The sequence below is a fragment of the Pollachius pollachius genome (assembly GCF_949987615.1).
Source record: "Pollachius pollachius genome assembly, chromosome: 10".
Classification (NCBI taxonomy): Eukaryota; Metazoa; Chordata; class Actinopteri; order Gadiformes; family Gadidae; genus Pollachius; species Pollachius pollachius.
Window position 1 is genome coordinate 14965711 of NC_136943.1, and position 13166 is coordinate 14978876.

Consider the following 13166-nt stretch of genomic DNA (forward strand, 5'->3'; position numbering starts at 1 on the left):
GAGTGTCCGCTGCATATGCCTACCCCCTTTCTCCGGGGCATCAGCCACCCCTCCTGGACCTTCAGACCAGGGGCGGGGGACACAACTTATTTCCGCTCATAAAAAAGGAGAGAGCAGGATGTCGCTGCTGCTGCTGCTGCTGGAAGAGGAAAGAGGCCGTCAATAGTTACCCAGTGCATCCCCTCCCCCGCAGGGTTCGTCAGCACTCTGGTGGGTGAGAGGGACGAGGATGTAGTGATGGATGGAGAGAGAGAGAGAGAGAGAGAGAGAGAGAGAGAGAGAGAGAGAGAGAGAGAGAGAGAGAGAGAGAGAGAGAGAGAGAGAGAGAGAGAGAGAGAGAGAGAGAGAGAGAGAGAGAGAGAGAGAGAGAGAGAGAGAGAGAGAGAGAGAGAGAGAGAGAGAGCAAATTTTTGTGGGTATTTTGTATTTAACGTATGTTCCTCATTACTGCAGATATTTGTTGATGATGGTGAGGAAGACAGAGACACATACTCACCATCTCCTGAGACCCTCCTCTTCACATTCAGTTTGTGAAGTTAGAACTTTGGAAATGTAGTGTGGGTGGCTGCCAGTAAGATAACCTGGTGATGGGGTTGACTTATTTATCCAAATGAGTTGACATTTACTTTGGAATGGCTAGATAATGGCCGACTTGGTATTAGTCTATGGCAGAATGAAAGCATGCACAGCAGTGCATAATCCATAAAGGTTTGTTGTGTGCGTTTAGTTATGCTCCTGTTGTGTTTCTTTGTTTATCTGCATAGTATTTCTGCCCGTACATCCATTTCATTGCCTGCATTTACATGAGGAGGCTCATCTCCCCCCCCCCCCCCCCCTCTGTTCTTGGCCCTGTGCCCCATGCACCGATCCGACCCACGCTCGGTACTCCAACCCCCAGCATGCCACTGGTGAATTGTGTCAGGGTTAATGGTGGGGCTGAACCAGCAGAACTGCAGGAACCATCGCTGCCTCCGCAATTATCACTTCTGCTGCCGACGGGAGAGGCAAACAGCTCAGCTGGCTGCCGCCAACACTTATTTCAGGATGGATTCACTTCCTCCCTGGCCCCCCCAGCTGCTTGCCATCCTAGCCTCCAGGCGCTCCAGTTAGCATGTCGGCTAGCCAGATGTCGCTGGTTTATGTCACCAACAGCAGTGTGCGCTGTGTTGCTGCATATTCGTTCTTTTTTTATCAATCATCATTACCATTATCGTCAGGCAAGAGATGCAGAGGGAAGATTGTATCAGTTTTTTAGGAGCTGAAAATCCCACAGCTGGTATTTATAATGTATAATTTTTTTCTTTAGGTAAAGATTTTTAACATTTGGGTAGCAGTGCAAGTAATAATGGCCAGGGAGAGCCCAAAGTACTAAGCCCTGGCTGTACATAACTCCATTTGAAATATGTGCTAGTAGGGATGGACTCACACATATAAAACACACACACACACACACACACACACACACACACACACACACACACACACACACACACACACACACACACGGGGGCACATACAAACACACTGTTTGTACAACAGCACATGACTGTAGCCAACATCCAGAAGAGAGCAGACCACAGGAATAGCTATGATGCTCTTTCAGCCGATAGACTTCACTGCTCGTGATAAATTGCATGTGGAAGCAAATCTGCAGGGCCCATTGAACTTTACTATTGCTTTTATTTGGCTGTCATGTTCCCACGGAGAGGAAATGGGATCCCTTATATTCTCCTTTTATCCCTGGTCCTCTGCTCCCTTGAACAGTCGCGTTCGTCACCAAGGTTACCTATCGAGCTATGGATACTTCCACTATTTCTCCTTTTTTTATTATTTCCTTAGTATGTTTGCTTTAAGTTTTTATGAGTTTCTACTCGCTTTTCTTTGCCCTCCTTTCCTTCTGGGATATCACAGACGTGGCAGTTGGTATTTTTTAAGGCTGTGTTGGAAGACCATTTGTTATCATTGAAATTGAGTGGAGCATTTTAATGATGATATATACATGATATATATATATTTATATAATATAGATAGGTGTATAGATACATCGATTTTTTTTCATTTTACAGAAGCAGTCCCCTGTGACTTGCTAGCATTCGATGTGGTAGTTCACCAGCTGCATCAGAGATCTGTGTCAACTCAGAGGCGGAGGAAGAGGTATGACCTCATCCTCTTGAGGGTTTAAATGACAGCGTCCCTTTGCTCTTAAGGCTGAATTGCACTTCAGATTTGTTGGAAATGAACCTGAAAACGTGGCAGTAAAGGCAGAGTCCTCTCTGGGACACCCAGGTGACGCGTGGCTCCTGCGGCTATTTGACACAAGTATAAATCAACGTTAAATATAAACCTAAAAGACGCGCCTAAGCTGTTTCCAACAATTATTGGCGGCATAGAGAGATAAATCCCCTCCTTCTGCATTTATAATGATCATTATTGTCCTAGTAAACATTGCTTGTACTTTTAAAGTTCTGTTAACTAATAAACTAGCAACTAATATATTTTTCAATAAATAAAAGTGTAAATATATGATACAAATAAATGTTATACTTTAAGCGAGATTTACATGCTCGCTTGTGAAAGGGTTGGGGGCGCAGGACCAGTTGTGCAGCCACCATCTCATTCCATCATTTGTTCTATTGCAGAGCACAGTATGTCTCACTGATGTTGCCAAGCCTCAATCTTCAATCTCAGCTGTGTTCCTCTTTTAATGTGTTGTCATAGACGCGCCACTTGCTCTTTCTGTTCCCATCGCAGCATGATGCTTCTGTTGCCATCAGCCCGGCGCGGAGGAACAGGAACCCGAGGGCCACAGCACCTCCCCTCCTGCCCCTCCCCTTCCTCCTCTCATCCCTGGCTCGTAACCTTTCTCATGAACAAGCCCACGTCCCCAGTCTATACAAAAAAAACACCACTCCTGGTCAATGCCCCCACCACCCTAAGGATCAATGGAGGTGAGAGTAAAAGGGTTTCACATAACAGACCCCCTGGGGATGTAAAACACTGCAATGAGCGCTTGAACGGCAGCGATGCCCCCTGCTGTGAGCTGCCAATCACACACCATCCCCTGCCCGATGGCTGTGGCAGTAATCCTTCCCCCAGGCAGATGACATGCTCTCTAGCGGTTGGAGTGCAGCGGCAGCTAGCACTGCTAGCTTCTGGTTAGCGCCCTAGCGATGCAATGCAGGATGTTTAATTAAACACCTGTCCTGGCTGAGTGGCTGACCCTTCACTTTCCCCAGAGAAGCTCTCCGATGGGGAGTAATTGGCGTGATTGGTTTCCTTCTCGCCGTCTCTCCTGACCCCCTTAGCCGCCTGCTGCGGTTTGAGAGGCTTTGCCACTGTTCAATGCCTGGGTTCAGCCCGATCTGGATGGTGCAAGGTGTGAGACGTTTGTATGATGCCAATGCTAGAGGATAGAAATCTGAAAGGGTCAATATACCATCAAATCATGGATACAATTACTCGACCGAGACTGACTAAGATTTTAATATGAAATTCCACGTTGTACTCGCCGTAAACTTCAGCCATGGCTTGCGTTGCTGTTCAGCGAACTAAGGCTGATATTTCTGTGGTCGCTCCCTGGTGTGTTGGCGCTGTGTGCCGCCATGACCTGTGAATCAGCCCGTTTCCCTTGTAATAAAGCGGAGCAGAGAACCTGGGTCACCTCCAGGACAGCAGAAGTTGCTGTTTTTTCGTGTTTTTTTTGTCTCCCCCCCCCCCCTTTCCCCCCACCACGCATCACCTCATCAGTCTTGTAGCCATGGCGATGGGGGTTATGCGTCCTGGCGTGTCTTAACAGGTGAGCACAGCCATACATTACGTCAGCGTGGCCCCGGCTCGGGACCCCTGTGGGACACGCTACATGTTGTACAACACCAGCTGTGAGGGGAGAGAGCGGGAGGGGGAACGAGCAGGGGGAGGGGCTGGAATAACTAAGCGCGGCGGTCTGCCTCGGAAATCTCCTGAACAAGGGCAAACAAAACACCAACATCGATTTATTTTTTTTCATTTTTCGTCGAATAATGGAGACACGGTGTACATGCACAACGCTGAGTAAGCACTCGACTTAACTTGTGACAAAACATGAGGTCTTCATTGTTGAGGTGGGGGGGGGGGGGGTTGTTGAAAACCACAGGAGTGAACGTACATATGATGCTAATGAGGATGGAAACTTTGATATCTAGGTTACAGGATGCATTACGGTCCAGCGGATTCTCTATACCAAAGTGCTGAAGTCAGCACTGGCCTGATTTCTAACAATATCGCCCTCAAGGATGTAATACCAGCTGGTGCAACGACAAGCAGCCCGGCTGTGATATTGTTCCGGAAAGTCATCGGGCCCCGGACAAGCACCTGTATTCGCTTTCTCTTCTTGACTTGGGCGGCAGAGAGAGAGAGAGAGGGTACGTTAAGCCTTGGTCTTCCACCCAGCGCTAATCCTTGGTGGAAACTGCTTCAGAGCGGATTACTTTTGAGAAGCTAGAGGCATGTCGGTCCGTGGGGGCGCTTGCCTTCTCGCCGTCTCCCCTCCATTCCCGCCAACGCACAAATGGTAACCGTTCAGAAGGCCTGAAATAATCCGTAATCGTAGGACCCCCTTGGGGGACTTGAATTTGAACCAAGCAACCATGATGGGTACCGACCCCCCGGTTCAAATGAACTTCTTTTGAGGTGACACCACTGTCGCCGCGGAGCCAGGCTAACGCCACCTCGTAATGCTGCGTTTTCTCCCATCTTAGAATGTGAGCTTGACCCGACGTGGTTGGCTCCATTTCTTTACTTTACTTATTTTTTCCTGCCCCGACGTGAAGTGGACACAGTGGTGTATTAAAGCAACAGGAAGTCCGTAATGGAGTGCGGAGGGGATCGGTTCCCTCTCCTTATCTCCAGGGGACCACCATTGCCTGAGGTCCACAGTAAAGGAAGAGGAACATAATGAAAAAGCTGGTTTGTTTCAAAGCACACCAGAAAATGTGTTTCTCCAGACAAAGAGAGTTGTTGTTTTCGGTGCAAGAGGGGGATGGGGGGGGGGGGAAGAAAGACAAAAACCAAACCAGCATGGTGCAGTTCCAGTAGTCTTTCCAATAACTTCTTAAAATGCAAAATTACTTAATCCTCTCTCTCTATCCAGTTCCATTTAATTATCCCGGAACCTCTGCACACATATTCATTTTTAGATTTTGTTTGGGCCTCCTATCTCATAGATACACATAAATACTCTCTTCTTCTACTTTAATTTGAGATCTCTGTGGCATCATAGTTGTCGTAACTAAAGTATCTTCTCTATTTTCAGCATTATCATATCAATCAAAACAATTTCCAACCACTTTTTTTAGTAATTAACTAAGGAGAACCCCTATTACTATTCAAACCCTACAATGCAATGGGCTTAAAATCCAATCTAAACTAAATATAGGGAATACATACAAAGCAATTTATGTTTGTTTGTTACAAACACACAATTCTGTATTTCTATAATGTGCACATAACCCGACTCATGTTGCACCCAATCCAATTGAGCCCACCATCCGCTGTTGGACTTATCCCATTAGTAAAAACACCAGAACATTTAATGTTTGCCGCCTGACTCACATCGGATGGAATGGGCAAAAACATGCAGCCATTTTGATGGATGTTAAAACATTTTTTCCCATTACTTTTGCGGCATAGTTCACAGGGCACATTTAGCAATACATGGAACAATGTACGATATCCTCTGTGATTCGTTTAACGCTAATATCGTGGCAGATATTTTCATTTCAGGGGCCGCCTTGGGCTATGTGGGTACGTCTGACCTGAAGCCCATGCCTGGCGGCTCTGTAAGACCGTGTCCAAATACGCAGAGGACATTAATAATCATCAGACGTACCTGACACCGAGCGCAAACCCAAACATTTTCCACAAATAAATTCTGCTGGGTATCAAAAATGGGCTAAAAAACAAGAACACATTGAAAGAGAACACTTTTGGAGATGGTAATATGAGGAAAATCTCCTTGAATCAGAGGCTGGGTGAGTATCGCTGTCATCAGAGGGGGTTGGGGGGTTGTCTCTACAGACCCTGGCATACACGTGATAACATCAAGGCATCTCCAGCTACTGATAAAAGGCAGGGCACGATAATGGAGGACATCTTCGATATGGGCCAGAAGATCTCCATAATCCACACGAACGGACAAGATGGGGCCGTTCTTGTCTGTTGAATCCCGTAATGAAGAGGATGTTGAAAAAGGAATAGCATTTTGATTTAAATAATCCTTTGGGTGTTTTTGCTGATCATTTAAACTAGTTTGCCGTCAGGGGTTATGCATTCTATAAGCTGCACTTTGCTGTTTGAGCCATTGCTATACAACAACCCTTCAACTCTTTAACCCGACACTCTCCCCTCGACTGATACACTTGCCCCTGCACGGCTTAATGTCCCTTGCTTGACATCTTCTTTTATTTATTATTTTAATCTGTGCCTCATAAGCAGCTCCTCCGCCCTGTGCATCCGATCCAGGTTTCATCAAGGTCCGTTGGCCAAAGGGGAGCTGATGGTGCTGATAACAACCTTCAAGTGGATCCGTTTGCTTGCTAATGTTTGTGCCCTTCTCGTAGTGGTCACCGCTCCGCCCCCCCATACCTCCTGCTCCACATCCCCTCCAGAGAGGTTCTTAGAAGAGCATAAATGCATCACAAGCAGCAGGGCTTTGTTTTTCGTGCGCGAGGTCAGGATCAGCAAGTTTTGTGTTCTTGCTTACACCAGATTAACAGACTTATCACTGGCTTTGACAGTCCGCTAGCCTGAGCTGCTCTGGTGCCCGCGCCGTGTACCTGTGACGCAACCCTTTTAGTTTCACACTCTGCTCATATTTCTCTATGTACTTCATTTTTACCAGAGATGAATACGCCGAGGGAAGGTTTAAGGGTTTTTGCAGCTGTCGGTCATTGTCAATCGCGTTCTCTCTAGATGCTGTCAAAGGAATCATTAAGGCCTCATTCAGGCCTCTCTCTCTATATATATATATATATATATAGAGAGAGAGAGAGAAAGAGAGCGATAGATATCATGCTCTACCGATCGATATATAGATCTATATTGAAAACTAACCCTTAAATCGTGCCATTATGCTGTAAACTCATGAGGCCAGTAGCATACATAAGCATGTTATCTTGGCTTGACTACTGTAAATCTGCAATGAGATGCTTGTGCAGGTACGGATACAAAATTGAATAGTAAAAAAATATAAATTATTGGCAGTTTAGTTGTTTTGTGATGATTGAATTGATGTCTGCGGTGTGATACACCTGACGAATAAACAGTGCTTCTGTGTCAGCATACACTGGTAGTATTACCATTTACAAGCTAAAAACGCAGAACAATCCAGCATTCCTTTTGTGTACATTTAGTTCCGACTGAGGCCAGCCATACTATTGAGGTCAACAATACAGCATTGGGCTTCATAACCAGTATCCCGGGAATTAGCACGCGACCTTTAAAAAGTATGCTAAATAGGCAAAGCTGTCTAGTTCAGAAAGCCTTGAGGTAAGCATGGCGTGATGCACTGTGCTGTCTTCAGGGAGGCCTGCGATGAATGGGCCGCCTGTATTTAGCAGGTGTAGTTTATTACCAGTCATCAAACCCCACCCCACCACTCCCCACCCCCTCAGCACAGATGTGCTGACGATGCTGTTAGGCTAGAAAACCCAAATAAGCTCGATGAACACAAAGATAATATTTTATATCGCTATCCGTGCACGTATGTGTGTGTTTGTGCATGCGTATGTTGTGTTGTACGTGGCCTCTTTATAGCAGGCTAACATTTTTCAGTGCTAGGAGTGTCACCTCCCTGTGACCCCTGCAAGGTGATCCTGGTCCCAGCGGACGAGAGAGATGGAGGAGGTTGGGCTCTCCCAGGTCTTGGTCGACACTCTCTTGCTTCTGTGGTTAACATGTCGGGGCGGTTGGATAAGGGAGACAGAAGAGGTCGGAGTCTCCCAATGATTGCTAGAAACACTAGCAATCACTAGTTACCATGCGGGAGGGTCTGTTTCTAAGCTGGATCGGTACTTTTTGCATTTCACAGAGCAACTGTTCCTTTCCATGCTCTGCGATTGGCTTGACGAAACAGTGCTGGGATTGGCCAGTGGCACAACTCTCATGGCCTGTTTGCAATGATACATTGCAGCGACGAGGCGGTGGAGTTTAGATATGGGTTTGGTTAAGGGTCTGGTTGAGCCTGTCGGAGGTGTATTGACCAGGACAGCCATTTTTAGCCGTAAGGAAGGTGGATTTTTTTTTAATAGCTTTCTGGTGCTGAATCTTTAGACAGACAGACAGTGACTAACAGGTAGCCCTGCGTCACTACAACCAGGAGGAACATTTTGACAGTTCAAACTGCTGTCCAAGCACTTGTATTTTGACAAGCGTCAAGGTTTCGAGATATTGTTTAAGAAAGAGGCCTGTCACTTAGACCCGACCTTGTCTTTTGCCTTCCCCTGTCACCACAGGCTAGACTGAACACACACTTAGGCGGTTAAATTGGCTGTACGATCACGGTGCTTCAAGCCCACAGAGTAATTTCCAATTGGACACAAAGTGAAAGTACTTATTCATCTCTCGTATTAATGAATGGGCGTGTGGCTGTTGAACTCTAACGCAAGATTATACCATTTAGAAGGGAACGAGTAGAGCTTTTGGAGACAATCTGCCATGATTCGGAAGAGATTTGTCTCCTCACATCCTGTCTCTGAGGTGAGGTCATATCCTCTCTTCAGTGATGTCATAGTCTCACTCTGCTGATGTCATATCTGCCCTCTACAGATGTCATCTCTCCCCTTGATCCTAATCTTCTTATCTTCTTCCTTATCTAGCTTTAAAGAAATTGCATGATAGTTGGCTTGTGAAAGAGTGTGTTTGTGCGTTCTTGATCTTGCATTTCTAAATAAAACATGGTTTGCCCTAACTACTGGGGTTGTTCGGGCTCATTATTTGAATACATCACATGCGTTAACATTTTCGTCCAGTATGTCAGCTTATTTAGAGACAGATAAGGATGTAGGGATCTTTGTGTCACACGTATAGCCACCCTGGGGTAACATTGAAATTGATTGGTTGGTATGCGAGAAAAGTTGTGTGAGGATGATCATTTATTCTGTGTTAAAACTTTATTCTTCTAGATGCTTTTCTGGTTTCTATGCCTTTTGCATATAGTAGTTGTACTCATCTGAAGGTGTCTACTGTTGTTTTCATACCCCACATCGCCACTCCTGTAATATCTCTGTATGCCACATCATTGGGTTTGGACTTCGCACAGTGAAAAATAGAACAACTATATCCAAATAACAGGCAAACAGGACCCCCTTCTAGATGTTGACTCCTGACATTATTTATCTTTATCCTTTATCCAGAGGAAGGACAACATCATCTAGACATGTTCAACCAATGCTCTGAGTATTTCTAGAGAAGGTAGTGAGAACAGCAACAGGTATCATCAGCATTTAGTATAGTGGTAAGCTGTGGATCCCCTCGTACTATATGTGCAGATTTGTGTGTTCTCTCTCTCACACACACAATCTTTCTCCAACATTCATGTACTTTGTAGTTTACACACACACACACACACACACTCACTGATTTCCATTGAATCCACATGCACGCTCTAGCTCTCCTCTCTCTCTCTCTCGCTCTCTTTTTTTTTCCTGAGTAGAGGTGAAACAGTTACTTCCCCAGGTCATAATATGTTTATATATCCATCTATCTCAGCTACTGTCCCGGGAGATCGACCCAAGGACGCTTGTGAGGGGGTTTGCTGCTGAGGGAGCCGCTGGCTAACTGCCAGCCAATCTAATTCTACAAAGCAATAAGACTATTCTTTTCTCATTCCTCGATTACATCACTACCAACAAAATATATAATATTTTTTTCTCCCCGTCTGCTGCCCACTCTTTCTGTGCACTCCACACACACTCATGTTCATACACACACAGATAAACACTCACACACTTGCACACACACAGATAAACAGCACGCTACTCCTGCACACACACACACACACACACACACACACACACACACACACACACACACACACACACACACACACACACACACACACACACACACACACGTTTTTGCTCCAGGTTAAGGTACATAAAAATATATCCCATATACTATTTGTCTGGTATCTGTGAACACTTTTGTGTTTTTTGCTCTTTTTACTTTAGTTTCTGTTTGTATTTGATCACAGGAATAGTATATCCTAAACTCTGCGAATCTTAAGCTACCTGTGCCCACTGGTAGTAAGGTTCAAAAGAATTCCAGATTTTTTATATGATGTTTTTTTTTTGAGGACATAAAAGCAAACAAACATTTGGTAATTTAACAAACAGAAAAAGTCTTTCTCCATTATCCTCAATCATAAACTTTTAGAAACTGCCAAAAACCAGACCTTACTTAAATTTACTTCCAATAATATAACGTATTTCATGGTTAGCAGGATAACCAAGTACTTAATGTCCACTCCAAATGGCTTGGTTATAATTGAAAGTATATATATTATATATATTTTTATTTAGTTCAATATTTTTTTTTTATTCTTCTGTCCAGCATCCGCCACATAATGTTGCTTCCTGCGGTGACTGTGAAATTAGCAGGATTATTATTATCATTATTTATTCAAACAATATGAACACAGTCAGGAGTGCGTTAGCTTAGCCCATGCTGCCAGGGAATTTAATCACAAACTGTTTGTTGTTTTAAGGCCAATCATCCTACTCCCATATGTGTTCTCACCCTTGCCAAGAGTGCTGGTGCGACTGAGGACGGGGAAGGTGGTGGGCTGGTGAGGGTTGCGGGGGGGGGGGGGGGGGGGGGGGGGGAGGGGAACTCGGCTTAGTACAGGGGGGGGGAGGGGAACTCGGCTTAGTACAGGCATTCAGTTTATGGGCGTTGAAGTTGTTGGATTGAATGTGACCATGGGTTCAGCGTTTTATGCAATTTGTCTTGCATCAACTCCAGGCATGGCGATCTTCTGCCTTTACTACTAAAACCTCTCATACTCACTAATACTTTAATTCAGGCAAGTTATTATCACCATTAGTAGTTTTCATAATTTTCAGTTTTTCATTGGGTTGCTGGGTCCAAATGAGGGGAAAGACAAAAGTAATACAATGTCTCTAAATGTCCCGAATAACTATCTAGCCCTTTTTAAGGGTAATTAAAATGTCCCATTAACATGACTACAAAGCATATCCGTGTTTTGTAAAATGTTCACACATCTACTGCTAACATTGGCCCGTCTCCACATAGGGTCTTCTTCCGAGCGTACAACGTCAACGTTGTATTGAACAACGGTCCTGTGTAGAGTGGTTCTCTGTGACCATGACAACAGGCTTTTTTTTTGGTCTAACTGCCTCAGCCCAGTGTAATTTTTCCGATGTCGCTGATTCTGGTGCTATGGCCCGAGCGTCATGCTATTAGTCAGCCTCTGAGGATGAAGTCAAAGCACACAGCCATGTGATGGAAAACAAATTTTGATAATTTGTGTTGTCGTTGTTCCAGGTATGACTCTGAGAGTGGTAAATGTTCAACACATGGTTTATTCAGAGACAGAAGGTAAACAAGCTTACGTTCTTGAGGTGGTTCAAGAAGCATCTCTCCAAAGCAGGTTTACAGGTTTGAATTTACTCAGGTAAACCTTCGGTCTGTCTTGGCTTGGTTGGAAATGTCAAAGAGGCCATGTTTGTAGTGTCTGATTTAACTTTATTCCCATAAATCTTTAGATGGTGTTGTGGTGACCACTCTATGGGTATAAGAAGCTATTCACAGTTGGTTTTAGTACTACAAATGTGTGGTCCAATGAGGAACTGATGTTAGTTTGAATCATGTGGTCTAAATAAAGCATAGACTAAAATAATTTAAGTCACATGACGGGACAGATGCAAAATATATTTGATGTAATTTGTCAAATCAGATTCACAGCAGGTAAAAATAATACAGCAATGCTACTTTCATGTTTGATTCCAGTATTTGTGTCACCCTATACAAATTAGGCTAAATTAACTAAATTAAATATGCTTTGGGCCATTTTGGATTTAGAACACAGACTTGACCTAAAATACCTTACAATACCTTGTGTTTATTATTGGCTTAGAGATGGATTTGTTGTGATTTTTTTATTCGTATTTACCTCCTACTTGTTTATTTATATATCTGGCATAGGGCGACTTGGCTCTCAGGGCTTGGCAAACCGACAAGTCAAATCCTAGCAAAAGTATACTCTTGAAACCCACACTATAACTTTTGTGTCTCGAAATGAGGGTCTTGAAGGGGAAACGCCGGAAAAAAGTTTGACATCTGACTTCTGATCTTATTGCATTGTACATGCAACATTACTGTTTGTCTTCCCCTTCTCTGACCTCAATAATCTGTCCACCCGCAGCCTAGAGGCCATCTTTTAGTTTGACTCAACTTTTTAGGATTTCTGATAATAACAGCAAATATTGTTATCCCTTTTTTTTGATTTTGTATTGTATACTTTATAATTTGACCATATTATTTATTGAGATGCAGAAAGTTAATATTGTACATGTTTTCTGTATCAGAACCCCAACATCAGAAATCCTGGCACATTGTGATTTGATGCTTAATATGTCTAAGTGTCCTCCTGAGTTTACTCTAGAAAACACATGTGAGGTAATTCCCAGTTCCTCTATCCCATGAGTCCTTGTTTACTCAAAGTGTGGGTACCCTATTAACTTATCATGCATGTATCTGTAAAGGCCAGGAAACAAGTTCCTTCTCCTGAGTTCTCTTTCCTGTTCTCCTTCAGGTTCAGGCCAGTTAACCTACAGATAAGTGAAGCCAGTGGAGACCCGATTGCGATGCATCCAGAGATCTGTCTCCAGTCTATTCGGCATCACCACTGCTGTAACACAGCCTTACCTCTATTAGTCTTGCAGACGTTAGGGTAATTGACATCTGGCTAGCAAATTGGTGTTGTTTCTCTGGGTTGCATCAGCAACATGGTGGCCAGAAATATATCAATAACTTAACTGGGATGTCATACTTTTTTATTTTAACCTGAGGTACGCTTATGCGATTGGTTGCCAAGTGTCATGGTGCGTGCGCGAGTTTGCGGCTGTCTAAGGGGCCTAGCTTGGCTTGCAGGTCCTCACTGAGTATGG